The following is a 15598-nucleotide window of genomic DNA, read 5'->3' as shown; positions in this document are numbered from 1 at the left end:
TGGAACATTTTTCACGTGGTTGTAAATATTTTGCAGTTCTTTTGAGAACTGTTTGTATCCTTTGACTATTTATCTATTGGGAAATAGCTTTTAGTTTTGTGTATATTTATTAATTACTTAGATATCTTGGATACCAAACTCTTATCAGAGAAATTTTGATACAAAGATTCCCCCTCCATTGGACAACTTCCCTTCCTATCGTAGATGCATTAATGTTTTTTTTCAGAAGCTTTTCAATTTCAAGTAACCAGTTATCTGTTTTATCTTTTGTAATTTCCTCTATCTCTTGTTGATTAAGAATACATCTCTTACTCATATAAGTCCTGTGTTCTTTCCTTGACACCATATTGCTTCTCATAGGGTATTTCAATTTCAGTAAAGCATTTGACAAAGACTCCCACACTGAATCATTAATGGGTCAAGGTCATCTTGGAGGAAGCTTTATAGTAGTGTGCCAGCAGAGACCTGTCCCTGGTCCTATTAATATTTTTATCAATTCAAAGATAAGACTTGCTTATTGTGATATAATAATAATGTGATATAAACCTGTCATTCATGATATAAGTATCTAAAGTGATCTCAACAGTTTACAACAATGGGCCAAGCAGATAAAAATTGAATTTAACAAGGATAAATAAAAAGTTCATTATCATAGGATTATAGCTTAAAGCTGGAAGGGACCTTAGAAGTAATACAGCCCAGTTCCTTTATTTTACAGATGAAGAAACTGAGGCATAGGGATTTGCCCAAGGTCACCCCTGTAGTAGTTGGCAGAACTGGAATTCAATCTCAGTTCTATAGTTAATAGTTAATGCTATCTTAGATTGCATTAAGAGAGGTATAACTTTCAGAATGAAGGGGTTAATAGTCCCACTTATTCTTCCTATCCAACCAAATCTGGACTACTGGATTACACTGTTCAATTGTGGGCATGACGCACTCTCACAAAGAAAAAGGATTAGAGTTTTTTTCTGTTTGGCCACTTTTGTGTCCATCTGCAAGTTTGATAAGCATATCATTTATGCCTTAATTCAAGTTATCCTCTTAAATGTTAAATGACCCAGGGTCAAACACAAATCTCTGGAGTGCTGTACTGGTAACTTCCTTCCACATTGACATCAAACCATTAATGACCACCCTTTGAGTCCAGACATTCTTTAAAGGTTTTTAAATGCCAGAAAGAGGAATGTGTATTTTATCCTGGAGGCAATAGAGAGACACCAAAAGCTTCCTGAATAAGGGACTGGTGTGGTCAGACCTGTACTTTATGAATAACAATTTAGCAATGCACTCCACTGTGGAGGACAGATTGGAGAGGGGAGGGATTGGAGGCAAGAAAATCATGTGTAAAACTGTATAAAGCAAAATGCAAATGAGAGGTGATGAGGACCTGGATTAGGGTGCTGTCCATGTGAGTGGACAGGAAAGGATGAATGTAAAAGGCAGAATGATTAAGATTTGGGAACTGATTGGAGATGAGGTATGAAAGTACAGAGTAGAGGATGACTCCAAGATTATCAACCTAAGTAGCAGTGGAAATTTAAGAGAAAGGATCTGGATAAGAGAAATATTGCAAAGGTAGAATTGATAGGCTGCTGATTGGATGTGAGAGCCAAGATTAATTCAATGTTTTGAGTCTGGGTGAATAGGATAATGGCGCCATTAAGAGAAACAAGGAAGTTTGGAAGATGGATAGGTGTTGACTTCAGTTTGGGACTTTTTAAATTTAAGGTGGGAGAGGAGTTCCAGGTGGAAATGTCCATTGAACAATTAGATATACAGGACCAGAACTGTGAGTGCTTATGGCTAGAAGTATATGTTTAGGAATCATCTGTAATTATCTCTATACAGATGACTCTTAAATATATAATTGAATAACAATAATAATTGATAATACTAATATGAGATAACAATTGGACTCTTGGAAGTAGATGAGATCTTTATGAGAGTGTGTTAAACAGGGAAAAGAGAGCTTCAGTTGAAGCCTTGGTGAATACACACACTTGGTAGATTAGAGGAGGACAGTGAACACATGAAGGAGATAGAGGAGTCACCAAAGAGGAAAAAGAACTGGGAGAGGTTCATAATAATTGTGGTACCTTTACTTTGTTGAGTGTAATATAAAGGATGTATTTTAAAGGTCTGTTTTAAAAGGGGAAGAGGGAAAGTTGAGCGCTAAGAAATTAGTGAATTAGAAATTTAACTAAGTTAAAAACTGATGAGAGAAATAACTAAAGTTCCTGGTTTGAAAATTATTAAGGTGAAATATACAATATGTAATGCCTTGCATCTGTTGGACGCTTAACAAATAAATGTTTGTTGGATATGCTTTCCACTTAAGAAATTCTTATCACTTTCCCTTTAGCTATTAAAATTTCACTATTAAGGCCAAGAAAGTCATAATTGCTTGAAGCTGCAAACAATGGAAATGAGTCATTTATTTTACTTTGCAAAGCTGAAGTGCTTGAACTGAGAGGAGAAAAAAGAAGTGGGATGATGGTGAATCATTTCATTTACAGAAATAAGGCAACAGGATGGTTTTTCTGTGAACCCTACAAAAAAGTAGTACAATAGTTTGGGATCTTCCTAGAAGAAGCAGATGACATCATACTGCTTCTCATGCATACCAAGGAAAAGTATATGATTTTATCCTGAGTATAGACCTTTAAAAAACATAATTCTTTTCTTTAAAGATAAGCTGTTTGGGGCAGCTAGGTGGCACAGTGGATAGAGCACCAGCCCTGAAGTTAGGAGGACCTGAGTTCAAATCTGAACTCAGACCAAACACTTGACACTTACTAGCTGTGTGACCCTGGGCAAGTCACTTAACCCCAATTGCCTTAAAAAAAAAATTAAAAGATAAGCTGTTCTCATCACAAGGGGACCTAGATTAACCTGTACAGCAACTGCTTCAAAACCCTAATTATTCATCTCCCTACTTCCATTTCCTCTTTTCCCCTCTCCAATCCATCTTCCTTACTATTGTCAGGCTGATATTCCTAAAACAAAGATTTGACCTTGTCACTTTCCTCTAAAAAAATCTTCAATGGTTTCCTATTGTCTCTAGGATAAAATAAAAATTTTCCAGCCTGGCATCTTTATAAGATTAGGTCTGGTAAGAGGCAGCTAGATGGCAAAGCAGATAGAGCACCAGCCCTGGAATCAAGAGTTTCAATCCGGCCTCAGACACAACACTTACTAGCTGTGTGACCCTGGGCAAGTCACTTAACCCCATTGCCTAGCCAAAAAAAAAGATTAGGTCTGGTAGTCTTGAGACCACCATGACAGTTTCCCCTTAAAGGGGGCTGTCGCTTATAGAATCGATGAGTGAAAAAAAAAATGTTAGCAATAATATTTTTTAAGATCAGTGCAGCTATGTATCCACAAATATCTTGTTTTTCTCCTTGTACTTATACACCCCAGGAGTCCTCTGTGAATCCCAAACCCTGACATGGAAAGCAGCCATCTCCAAGTGGCCACCAAAATCAGGGTATAAGTGTTCCACTCTCAGGAGGGCACCTTGGAGCACTACTTTCTAGCAGAAGGGACTTCCCAATCTGCTTCCCAGTACAACACCGCCCTTAAATGAGTTAAGACTCTCCTCCCTTTCCCTTTCCTCCTCTTCCCCATTATTTGCCAATAAAATTTTGCAGTGAACTGTCTCCTATTGTTTCACCTGTTATTCTCAGCAGTCTAACTCCTTCAGGGGTTATCTTCCCTTAACTCTCTTGCTGGCCCATGGGCCTTCCTTTAAACATAAACTGGGTTAGTAATCAGCCCAGGCCTTAACCCATTGGTAGCCAGAGCACATAGCACTGTGAGCCCAGTCATAGAAAGCAAGTATCAACAAGAGAAACTTAGGGCCTCCCTTATGCCAGAGGACTGTCACAAAACACTTCCAAAGCCCACTGTCATCTGATTTTCACTTATCTCTCTATTCTTATTTCATATTACTCCCCTTTATGTGCTCTTCATTTCAGTCCAGCAAGCCTACTTACAGTTCCTCGTATACAACATTCCGTCTCCTATCTCCATGACTGAAAGGTACTCACCCCTTCACCTCTGCCTCTTAGCTGCCTTGGCTTCCTACCCCTTCAGGTTCCATCTTTGGGTCTCACTCTTGAAATTGCTTTGTTCTGCGTGGTATGTAGTTTGCACTTAATCTGTCTGCATGTTGGGCAGGGACTGGTTTTGTCTGTGTCTATCGCCAGGACCTGACACTACTTTGCACAGAGTAGGCACTTAATAAATCTCTTGAATTGGATTGAAACTCCAACATAATCTCTGGGTATTGTTTCCAGGGGCTTTGAAGAATCCTGTTTGAGTGAAATTTAATTGGATGTCATTCTTCAAAAGTACAAAAGCCGGGAAGGGAAATCATTCCATTCTACTAGGTGCAGCTAGGTGTTTCAATGGATAGTGCGTTGGGCTTGGAATCAGGAAGACCCAAGTTCAAATTCAGCCTCAGACAATTAGTAGTTGTGTGACTTTGGACAAGTCACTTAACCCGTTTGCATTGGTTTCCTCATCTGTAAAATGGAAGTAATAATACTACCTACTTTTCAGGGTTGTTTTGAAGGTCAAGTAAAATATTTGTAAAGGGCTCATGTGCCCAGCACATAGGAAGTGCTATATTATCAGCTATTATCCTTATTATTCCACATCCCAGTATTCTGAGTCATTTATCACCAAGTACATTGGTTCCCCTGCCCCTTTCTGCATGGTGGGAAGGCTGACGAAAAGAAGTCTAGGAACAGATTTTCTCCTAGATCCTGATGTCAAGTCAGGATCCAGGTCTTTTTTTTTTTTTTTTTTTTTTTTTTGGAGAATGGCTACAGTGTTCTGTGTGTCTGTATCAACCAAGGTAAGTGCAGAGACAACCTTAATGAATATGTATTTTGTCAAAGATTTCACTGGCAAGGCTGAAATTGCCTTGGCCTAACAGTATATTTAGAATGGCATTTCATCAGGAACCCCCCTCTACGAAGAAAGCTCTGGTTTGGAACTGCCTGAGTCACCCACTGTTCTGTGTTCCTGACACCCACTCCCTCCTGTACTTCAGTCATCCCCGTAACTTCCTGACCACTAGGGGCACCGCTTCAGAGGCCCTAACTAGCCCTTCCAAATAGGAAATCAATAATAACTACGTCAGAAAAGTTTGCTGGAGCAAGTACTATTGGTGGAATTTCAGCCAGAAGAGGATCATATTGCATTAGAGTCTACTTAGGAACCATTAGAAAATCCAGAGGGAGCACTATATCTAGGAAATTTTTTTATATTTATTTTTTTCTTGAAGTCCTCTGAAAGTGCCAACTTGCCAACATCCTTTCTAAAATGTAAAGTCCATTTACTCCAGGTGGGGTCTGACCAGAGAAGGGTTTGTGTCCTAATTTTGTTGTTCATTTGTTTCAGTCATGTCTGATTCTTTGTGACTCCATTTGGGGTTTTCTAGGCGAAGATACTGGAGTCATTTGCCATTTCCTTCTCCAACTGTTTTACAGTTGAGGAAACTGAGGCAAACAGGGTTAAGTGACTTGCCCAGAGCCACACAGCTTGGAAGTGTCTGAGGCTGTATTTGAACTCAGATCTTTCTGATTCCAGACCTGGCACTCTTATCAGCTGCCCCATGTGCTAAATTGGGATTAGGGATATACCTTAATAATAGTATAGAACCTGTGGTACCCCATATAATAGCTAACCCAGGTTCATGTATCTCTGTGGGTTCACATCCACTCAAAACAGTAGTTCACAAACCCCTACCCATGTGTCTACTTTTTCTCTAGTCAGCCAGAGGTTACAATTAAATCAAAGATTTGATGGAATAGTATTTAAAAATATATACAATAGAACATTTCCCCAAAAACAAAGGGCAGAGTCTTTCACAAATGTCCCCTCTAACAGTAAAGAGAGGGAATAAGCATAGGGATCATATATGAGGGGCTCACACATAGGGAGTGAGGGTTGATGGACAACACACATATGATGCTGCAGGATGTCTTTTGGTAATGTTTTTGCAATTGTCTTAGTAGTCTGCTTCTCGTTAAGTATGGTGTCTCTTCTAGGCATATTGCTCTGTTGGGCTTCCTAGATCTGCTCCTTGCCAGGAATATTGGCATGAGGCTGTGCCTTCAGTTTCTGCCTCGATGGACCTTCAGTCACTTCCTATTATAGCACATCTCTTTAGTCAAGCCTTTCCTGATTTCCCAACTGTGAAGGCATTCCTCTCCCTGACTACCTTATATTTAACCATCTTGTATTTATTTTGTATTTTTTCTATATAAAAATTTATATACATGCTGTCTCTTACAGTGAAAGCCCTTAAGAACAGGAATAGTTTCACTTTTTATATTTTGCATTTGTACACCCAGCACCCTAGCATAGTGCCTAACATTGGCATTTTTTAAAAAGTTTATTGATTGTTTGATTACAAATGGGGCCCAACTTAGTAGTACCTAGTGCTGGTAGAACAGGGCTCAGCATATCCCAGGCATCAGATTTGTAGGAAACCTAGAAACTTCATTATGGCAAAAATAATTTGAAGACAAAAGTGCAAATAAACACATAAGTGAAACATAAACTCTTATGCAGTAGAATTCTTCATCTAAATGAGACATCATATTACTACTAGCTCTTCTGGAGGCAAAAAGAAATGTGTGCCCAAGCACGTATGTGCCAGAACTCTCTCTCTCTCAATCTCTCTCTCTCTCTCTCTCCCTCCCTCCCTCTCTCCCCCTCTCCTTCCCTCCCCCTCCTTCCCTCCCCCTCCTTCCCTCTCACTCCCTCCCTCCCCCCTCTCCCCTTCTCCCCCTCTCCCTCCCTCTCTCCCCCCCTTCTCTCTCTCCCCCTCTTTCCCTTCTCTCTCTTTCCCCCTCTTCCTCTCCCCCCCCCCTCTCCTTCCCTCCTCTCTCTGTCACTGTCTTTGTCTCTCTTTCCTCTCTCTGTCTCTGTTTCTTCTTCCCCCAGCCAGGCCACTCATGCCTGGAGTTTGGAGCCTCTCAAGGCAACTTTCCCAGTCTCTGGGGTCTTTCAGCTGCTGCAAACATTGCCACCAGCACACGGTTCCATTTCTCACCCCTTTCCCCTCAACTGCTTCCCTCTGATGTGGGAGCCCATATGAAGTTACCCCACAGTTAAAGACCCTTCCTCTCTGACATCCGCCTGTACTCCCTCCAGCTGGGCTGCCTCACCTGCTTCAGTGGCATTTCTGCTTGGTAGATCCCTTTTCCTCTCAGGGTCAAGTACAATGTCTCTTCCTCCTTCCAGGCCCAGGAAGCACAACCACCCCTCACCCCCTCCTGTTCCTGCCCAGGGACACCAGCCGGCAATGGGCAAGGAAAAATAAACTCAGCCTTATTTGTGGTCCTCAGTCTCCTCCGGCCACTGTTTTCCATGACTTGGCCTGCAGGAACTTGGACTCGGAGGTCTGGTTAGTGTGGCATGGAAACAAAAAAGTTAACATTTGAAAAAGATGCCCTTCTGGTTATCGGCCTTTAAACTCTGCCAGCAGCCTTTCAGGGCGAAGGGCAGGACTGGGGGAACAGGGTCCAGCAGAAAGATGCCTTTTTAGCCAAGAAGAATAGAAGGCTGCAAAGGCTGTTCTGTATTTTAGAAAACAGGGAAGGGTTTAATTAAAAGGAACTTTTTGCAAAGTCTGTATTTCTAAAATAAAGTTTAGTTGCAAATTTGAAAAAAAAAAGTTTGTGAAGTTTTAGTTTCTTCAGTTTGTTTGATGAATAAAAATAAGTCCTTTATGATTGAAGACTCAATGAATGTTTGCCTTTAAAAAAATTAATAAACAAAATTCCTTGAGCTTGTACAATCCAATGTAATATGCTGCACATGCTTATAAAAAGGAAGTACGTCAGGCTCAGGGAATGGTGATGGTAGAGAGAGGGAAAGCCGAGCGGGGTGGAAACTCAGACTTCTTGGCTCAGGCTCTCCCCTCCACTGGGGCCAGCTTGGCAGGGTGGGCCAGGCTCACCCTAAGATCTTCCTTCCCAACCCTCTAGGGCTACCTCTTGATGGGCACAGAAATTGATAAGTGTATTCATTTCTTAATTTATCACATTCATCAGTGACTGCTTTCAAAAAAAGTCCTAAACGAGTTTTGAATTTTATCTTGTATTCATCACACAATGCTTGTTTGTTGTTACTTCCACTTAGGAAACATAAAGCTTCACCTAAAAGTTCTTTATATGCCAGGTAATGAATTGAGTTTTCCCATTTATTATTAATGATGGTACTGACTTCTATATAACATTTTAAGGCTTACAGAAAACCCTTTCCTTGCAACAGCTCTGGGAGGCAGATAGTGCAAATATATTATTACCCCATTTTATGTATGAGGAAACTAAGGTGAGAAAAGTGAAGTTGGGGTCCCTACTGTATGACCTTGGACAAGTCATTTCTGTTCTCTGTGCCTTAGTTTTTTTCATCTACAAATTGAAACAACTGGACTTGGAGTCCAAGACCTCTTCCAAATTAAAAAGCTTATTATTTACTCAGTGTCATATAAGTAGTAAGGAACTGAATCTGGATCTTTTGACTCCAAAGTTTAGTGTTCTTTCCAGTATGCCACACTATCTCTTGGTGATTTATATGCAAATAGGCCCATTGCAATGTAGATTATTCTTTTCTAAATGTATCTGGTCTTTATGTGGATATATATCTATGGGGAGAGGGGAGAGTTTGTCTTGAATTAAATCAGCCTAATCTGGAGGTATTAAACTTAAGTATAAAGAAGATTGTAATCATAAGAGGCAAAAAGATTACATATACTAACAAGTTGTTGTTTTTTTTAATACCCGATAGTCCTTTCTGAAATGTGTGAATCTCTTCCCTGATAGAATTAAAAGGACAGCTCATTTGACTGAAAACTGCTCACCCAAGGATCATCTAGCTTGTTAAACTCTGCAGCCTCACAAAGCTGTTTCAAGGAATGGGGCCTGTGGCAGCAAAGAAGAGAGTTATCATTTGTTTTTGTTGTTCTGTTAGAAATATATAGGTCAAATAGAGGTGATCCCAATGGAATGTGTACTATAGCCTAAGAGGAGATAGAAACGGGGTTTTACCTCCTTGCAAACAGACTCACTCAACCCTGTGTGCCTCTTACTCCTTTCTCCACCCCCAACAATCCATGGCAAGTCACTGTACCAAAGAGGACTGGTCACTGAGCAAGGAGAAATGACCTACTCCGGGCCCACTCAGCATACTTGAAAAGGAATGACTTTTCCCTCTGGCAGACTCTTCCTGTCTTCCCTTGTGTTGAGCAGTGGAGACTCGGTGAGCCTCCTTCTTGGACTTCTATGGGTGAAGGAAGGAACTCTGTTCAGTCCCAGCAGACATGGTGACCGCTCACATAGGGCAGTATGTATTATCTAGGCAACTCTGAGTCTGGAATTTTGGCCCTGCCTGCTTCTTTTATTCTTTATTTTTTTCCCTGAGTGTAGGTGATTTAATAGTAATCCTGATGCATAGACATTTTAGGAGATTCTGTATTGCTCAGTCAGAGCTGATTGGTAGCAGGAAGAGCTTTCTGTGACCATACTCTTCTTGGAGAAGATGATTGTTTCTAGAAGAATGACCCTAAAGCCATGCATAGGCTTGCCAGAACTTTTGAGTCTTGTCCAAGTTACTAATAAAATGCAGCTTTGAGGTAAAGACGGAATGGCTATTCAGCAATCCCACAAAATGTCTCATATTTTGATGTTTTAAAAACTCCTGGGAAAGTATAATGGGAGTTATAGGTTACCAAATCATGTCTTAAGTCTATCAATGTAGCCTTATGAGTCTTTTGTGTTTTAAGCACTTATTTTGTTAGGTGAAGCATTATGGCTATTTTGATTGACATTTCTCTTAATATTAGTGATTTGGAGCATTCTTTCATGAGGTTGATAATTTGCCATTCTTTTTTTGAGAACAACTTATTTATATCCTTTGATACTGAGTACCTTTCCAGAAAGGACACTCTTGGGGAGGCCCTAGACATAAGGAAAACCTAATCTATATTTAAATAGTTTTAGGGTTAAGGCTCTGGGGTGGGAATACAAAGAGCCAGAGAGAGAATTAGAAAGACCCTGATACCTTCTTTTGAGAGGCCATACTCCCCCAGGGATGAAACCAGTCCACAAAAGTCTAGAGCTAGGACCCTTAATGGGAGAGAGCTCTTTTAGACATCTGCACCATTCCCAGTTTGTTGTTACATATATAAGGGCAAGGCTATGCTGGAGTCAGCTAAAACTGACTTGAGAGCCTGGTTGATGAATTTTCAGTGTGAGTATTTGTACCTTGGAAATCAGCAAATGCTACAAATTAGGGCTTAATTTATTGTTTTGTTGATTGTCTAGATATGAGGAAGTGATGGAGAAAATGGTAATACTGTAAATTAAACCTAAAAGTGTTTTGTGCATACTTTTTTTTTTTGGAGACTTGACTGTTAAACATTTACCTGCACACCACTGTAACTGATGACACAGCCCCAACATAAACTCTGATTAGGTAAACACTTATTGGTTAAGTGTCTTTAAAAGAGCTAGAGAAAGGAAAGAAACACACATTTATTAAACACCTAGTATGTGCCAGGCACCATGCTGAGCACTTTACAATTATGATCTCATTTGATCCTCACAACAGCCTTGGGAAGTAAGTGCTATCATTAACCTCGTTTTACAGAAGAAATTTGTAGACAAGAGTGTAAGTAACTTGACTAGGGGCATATAGTTAGTAAGTATCTAAAAGGCTAATGAACTCAAGTCTTCCTGACTATAGGTCCAGTGCTCTGTCCACTAGACCACCTAGCTGCCTCAGTAAGTCAAGAAGATAGGCACACTGGGGTACTGTTGATGGAAAGAGGACATGAAAGGAAGAGAGAAAACAGAGAACACTGGAAAGACTAACATTGGCTGTTAAGTTTGTACTTGTAAGTGACAATGTGCTCCTCAGGGTGGGGATGGGGTGGGTGGGGGGAAGGGGAGTAGGTGGTCCTCTTTCCTATATTTTCACGGTTGCAGAGCGGATGGGGGGAGTTTTGTTCCCAGCCTGCCAAATCGGCTTGATTCATACATAGCACCTGACACTTCAACGCTAGTGACCCAGTTGAGAACCTTTGATGAGTATTTGCAGCATGTCCTGTTCCCATCTCATCTGTTTTTAGTTAACTGAGTGCCAGACTTGGAATGGAGGAAGAAGACCCTTCGCCGCATTCTATACCACTTGTCTCACGCATTTTTAATATCGCTATGTGTTGCCTTCTAATCTAAGTTAAACATTTCTTTTATCATAACACCAGTGCTAAGAGATTTTTAATGACAGATCTGAACAGACCATTTCTCAGGGCTAGGATCTGAGCCAAGTGTCCTGAACCCAAGCCCTTTTGCCTTAAAACCCTTTCATTCTCCCTCAATGGTTCTGAGGAGAGCAACAGTACATCCCTCTCCTTCCTGCCCCCACTTTGAGAGGTAAATCCTAATTTTATATGAGATTAGATTGAGGGGTGGGTTGCACGGTGGCCTTGAAGTCTCCTGCTAATCCTCCTGCGATTCCATCGACTGTATCTATGAAAAAAAAATGGATTAAAATTTTCCCCCCTTCACCCAAAAAATCCCACTTCTCATCATATACCTGAAGGATTATAGATGGAAAGAAAAGTCTCATCTATGCCAAAATATTCATAGCAGGATTTTTTTTTTTTTTGTGGTAGCAAAAAACTGGAAACAAAGTGAGGATCATTGATTGAGGAATGGTTGAACAAATTATGATATATTCATGTAACAGGATATTACTCTACTGTAAGAAACATCAATTATTTTTTAATTAATTTATTTATTTTTAGTTTTCAACAATAACTTCCATAAGCTTTTGAATTTTAAATTTTCTCCCTCTCCCTCCCTGCCACCCTCCCCAAGATGGTGCACAATCTGATATAGGCTATACATATACATTCCTATTAAACATATTTTCACATTAGTCATGTTGTAAAGAAGAATTAGAACAAATAGGAGGAGCACAAGAAAGAAGAAACAAAACAGAAGAAAAAAAAGAGCAAATAGTATGCTTTGATCTGCATTCAAACTCCATAGTTCTTTCTTTGGATGTGGGTAGCATTTTCCATCATGAGGCCTTTGGAGATGTCTTAGATCCTTGCATTTCTGAGGAGAGCTAAGTCTATCAAAGTCAGTCTTTGCACAATGTGGCTGTTACTGTGTACAATGTTCTCTTGGTTCTGCTCACTTCACTCAACATCAGTTTGTACAAGTCTTTCCAGGTTTTTCTGAAATCCACTTGCTCATCATTTCTTATAGCATAGTAATATTCCATTATATTCATATGCCACAACTTATTCAGCCATTCCCCAATTGATGGGCGTCCCCTCAATTTCCAGTTCTTTGCCACCACAAAAAGAACTGCTATAAATATTTTTGTACATGTGGGTCCTTTCCCCAATTTTATTATCTCTTTGGGATACAGCCTTAGAAGTGTTATTGCTGGGTCAAAGGGTATGCACATTTTTATAGGCCTTAGGGCATAACTCCAAATTGCTCTCCAAAATGGTTGGATCATTTCACAACTCCACCAACAATGCATTAGTGTTCAATTTTCCCACATCTTCTCCAACATTTATCATTTTCCTGTTTTGTCATCTTGGCCAATCTGATAGGTGTGATGTGGTACCTCAGAGTTGTTTTGATTTGAATTTCTCTAAACAATAGTGATTTAGAGCATTTTTCATATGACCACACATAGCTTTCATTTCTTCATCTGAAAACTGCCTCTTCATATCCTTTGACTATTTATCAATTCGGGAATGGCTTGTATTATTATAAATTTGACTTAGTTCTCCATATATTTTAGAAATGAGGCCCTTATCAGAGACACTGGTTATAAAAATTCTTTCCCAGTTTTCTGCTTCTCTCCTAATCTTGGTTGCATTGGCTTTGTTTGTGCAGAAACCTTTCAATTTACTATAATCAAAATGATCCATTTTGCATTTCATAATGTTCTCTATGTCTTGTTTGGTCATAAATCTTCTGTTCTCCATAAATCTGACAGGTAAACTACTCCTTGCTCTCCCAGTTTACTTATAGTATCAACCTTATCTAAATCATGAACCCATTTTGATTTTATTTTGGTATATGGTGTAAGATTTTGGTCTATGTCTAGTTTCTGCCATACTCTTTTCCAATCTTTCCAGCAGTTTTTGTCAAATAGTGAGTTCTTATCCCCAGAAGCTAGGGTCTTTGGGTTTATCAAATAGGACATTATTATAGTCATTGACTACTGTGTCTTGCATACCTAACTTATTCTACTTATCTACCACTCTATTTCTTAGCCAGTACCAAGTAGTTTTGATGATTGCTGCTTTATAATACAATTTAAGATCTGGAACAGCTAGGCCACCTTCTCCCTAGCATTTCTTTTCATTAGTTCCTTTGATATTCTATTCTTCTAAATGAATATTATTATTTTTTCTAGCTCTGTAAAATAATCTTTTGGTAGTTTGATTGGTATGGTACTGAATAAGTAAATTAACTTAGGTAGAATTGTCATTTTTATTATGTTAGTTTGGCCTACCTATGAGCAGCTGATGTTTTTCCAATTATTTAGATCTGACTTTATTTGTGTGAAAAATGTTTTGTAATTGTGTTCATATAATTCCTGGATTTGTTTTGACAGGTAGACTCCTAAATATTTTATACTGGCTCCAGTAACTTTAAATGGAATTTCTCTTTCTATCTCTTGCTATTGGTCTTTGTTGGTAATATATACAAATGCCATGATTTATGTGGGTTTATTTTATAACCTGCAACTTTGCTAAAGTTGTTTATTATTTCAAGTAGTTTTTTACTTGATTGTCTAGGATTCTCTAAATATATCATCATATCATCTGCAAAGAGTGATAGTTTTGTTTCTCCTTTGCCTATTCTAATACCTTCAATTTATTTTTCTTCTCTTATTGCTAAATCTAATGTTTCTAGTACCACATTGAACAACAGTGGTGATAATGTATAATCCTTATAAGAAACATCAATTATGAGGAATTCAGAGAAACCTGGGAAAACTGGTGTAAACTGATAGAGAGTGAAATATGTAGAGCCAGGAAATCAAATGAACCCCGAGAGTCATGTAATTGTAATGATTAATTTGGCCCTAGGGATAAAATGAGATGAGAAAACAAATTTTCTTCTTTTCTTTGGGGAAGTGGTGGATTATGGATGTGGAATGCTGCATATGCATTCATATGTTGTCATTGTGTCTATTGATTTTGCTAAACTGTTATCCTTTTTAACTAGCTAAGTTTTCCCAGATAGGTAATGGCCAAAGGAAGTTGAGAGGAATTCAATAAAACTTTTTTTTTCCTGAATGATCATTTGAAAAGACCTTTAAAATATGATTTATCACTTGCTTTTATTTCACTTCTCCCCTAAAGTTCTGCTTTGATGCCTCATCCTTGTGTAGAGGTGATCTTGCCCTCTCAGAAGTTATATAATCAGAATGCAAGCTGGACAGGCTTCAAAGATGGGTTCAGGGACAGGTTGTGCATGTGTTACCTGAGGACCAACCCAACAAGGATCAGAAAGACATTATCACTGTAATGTTGGCCAAAGGCTGACGTATTTTTCAGAGACAACAACAACAGAAGTTGTAATCTGTGTCAAAGGAGGAAGTACCAACACAGGCAAAAATCATGACTCTGGTTCCATCCTTGCCATCTATCTTTCAGACTGATTTTTTATTATTTTCCCTGATGCACTCTACTTTCCACCCAAATTAGCCAGGGCCCACATTGATAAAATAATGAATTTTCTGAAGTTGGAAATATTCCTGAAAGTTCTATAAACCAAATTCTTAGAGGCCTAATAATTTCCATAGCCTCAGAACCCAAATACTTCATGTCATTCATGTTGATTATTCCAATCTCTGAGCTATCCCATTTCTTATCAAAAGAATATGACACTGTAGCTGAATAAATTATGGTATAGTCATGCAATGGAATTATAATGCCATTAAAATTATTAAAAAAAAAAAAAAAAGACAGGACCTGTGTGTGAGGGACTGTCTGATGTTGACTACTGCCAAGTGAGAGTTGTGGCAAGATGGGGTAGGAACAAGATATTAGGAAATAACCGGAGCTCACGCTCCCGAGGCAGGGGTTGTGCTAGGCGGAGTTGTAGTGAACTGGGATGGGAACTGGATACGGAGAAGTAACCGGAGCTCACGCTCCTGAGGCAGTGGGCAGTGCTATGTGGAGCTGTGATAAGCTGGGGAAGGAACAGGATACAAGGAAGTAGCCGGAGCACGTGCTGCTGAGGCAGGGGGCTGTGCCACGTGGGAGAGGGACGGCAGAGAACGAGTTTCTTTGTCTAGTCCCCTTCCCTAGGTGCAACGTTAACCCCAGACGTCTCCTTCCTGACTTCCTGGGTCACGTACTTTCCCTTTGTGTAGCACCCCAGACACCTCCTCCCGGTATCTGGGCCTGACTTCCTGGGTCACGTCCTCTCCCTAGGTACAGCTCTAACCCAGACGCCTCCTTCCTGTATCCAGTCCTAGCCTCCTGCGTCACTTCCTCTCCCTTGGTGCGCTAAACCCAGACATCCCCTTC

The sequence above is a fragment of the Vombatus ursinus genome, unplaced genomic scaffold (assembly GCF_900497805.2).
Source record: "Vombatus ursinus unplaced genomic scaffold, bare-nosed wombat genome assembly UNPS02014820.1, whole genome shotgun sequence".
In the NCBI taxonomy this organism is placed as follows: Eukaryota; Metazoa; Chordata; class Mammalia; order Diprotodontia; family Vombatidae; genus Vombatus; species Vombatus ursinus.
Note: the sequence above shows the minus strand (reverse complement) of the source record.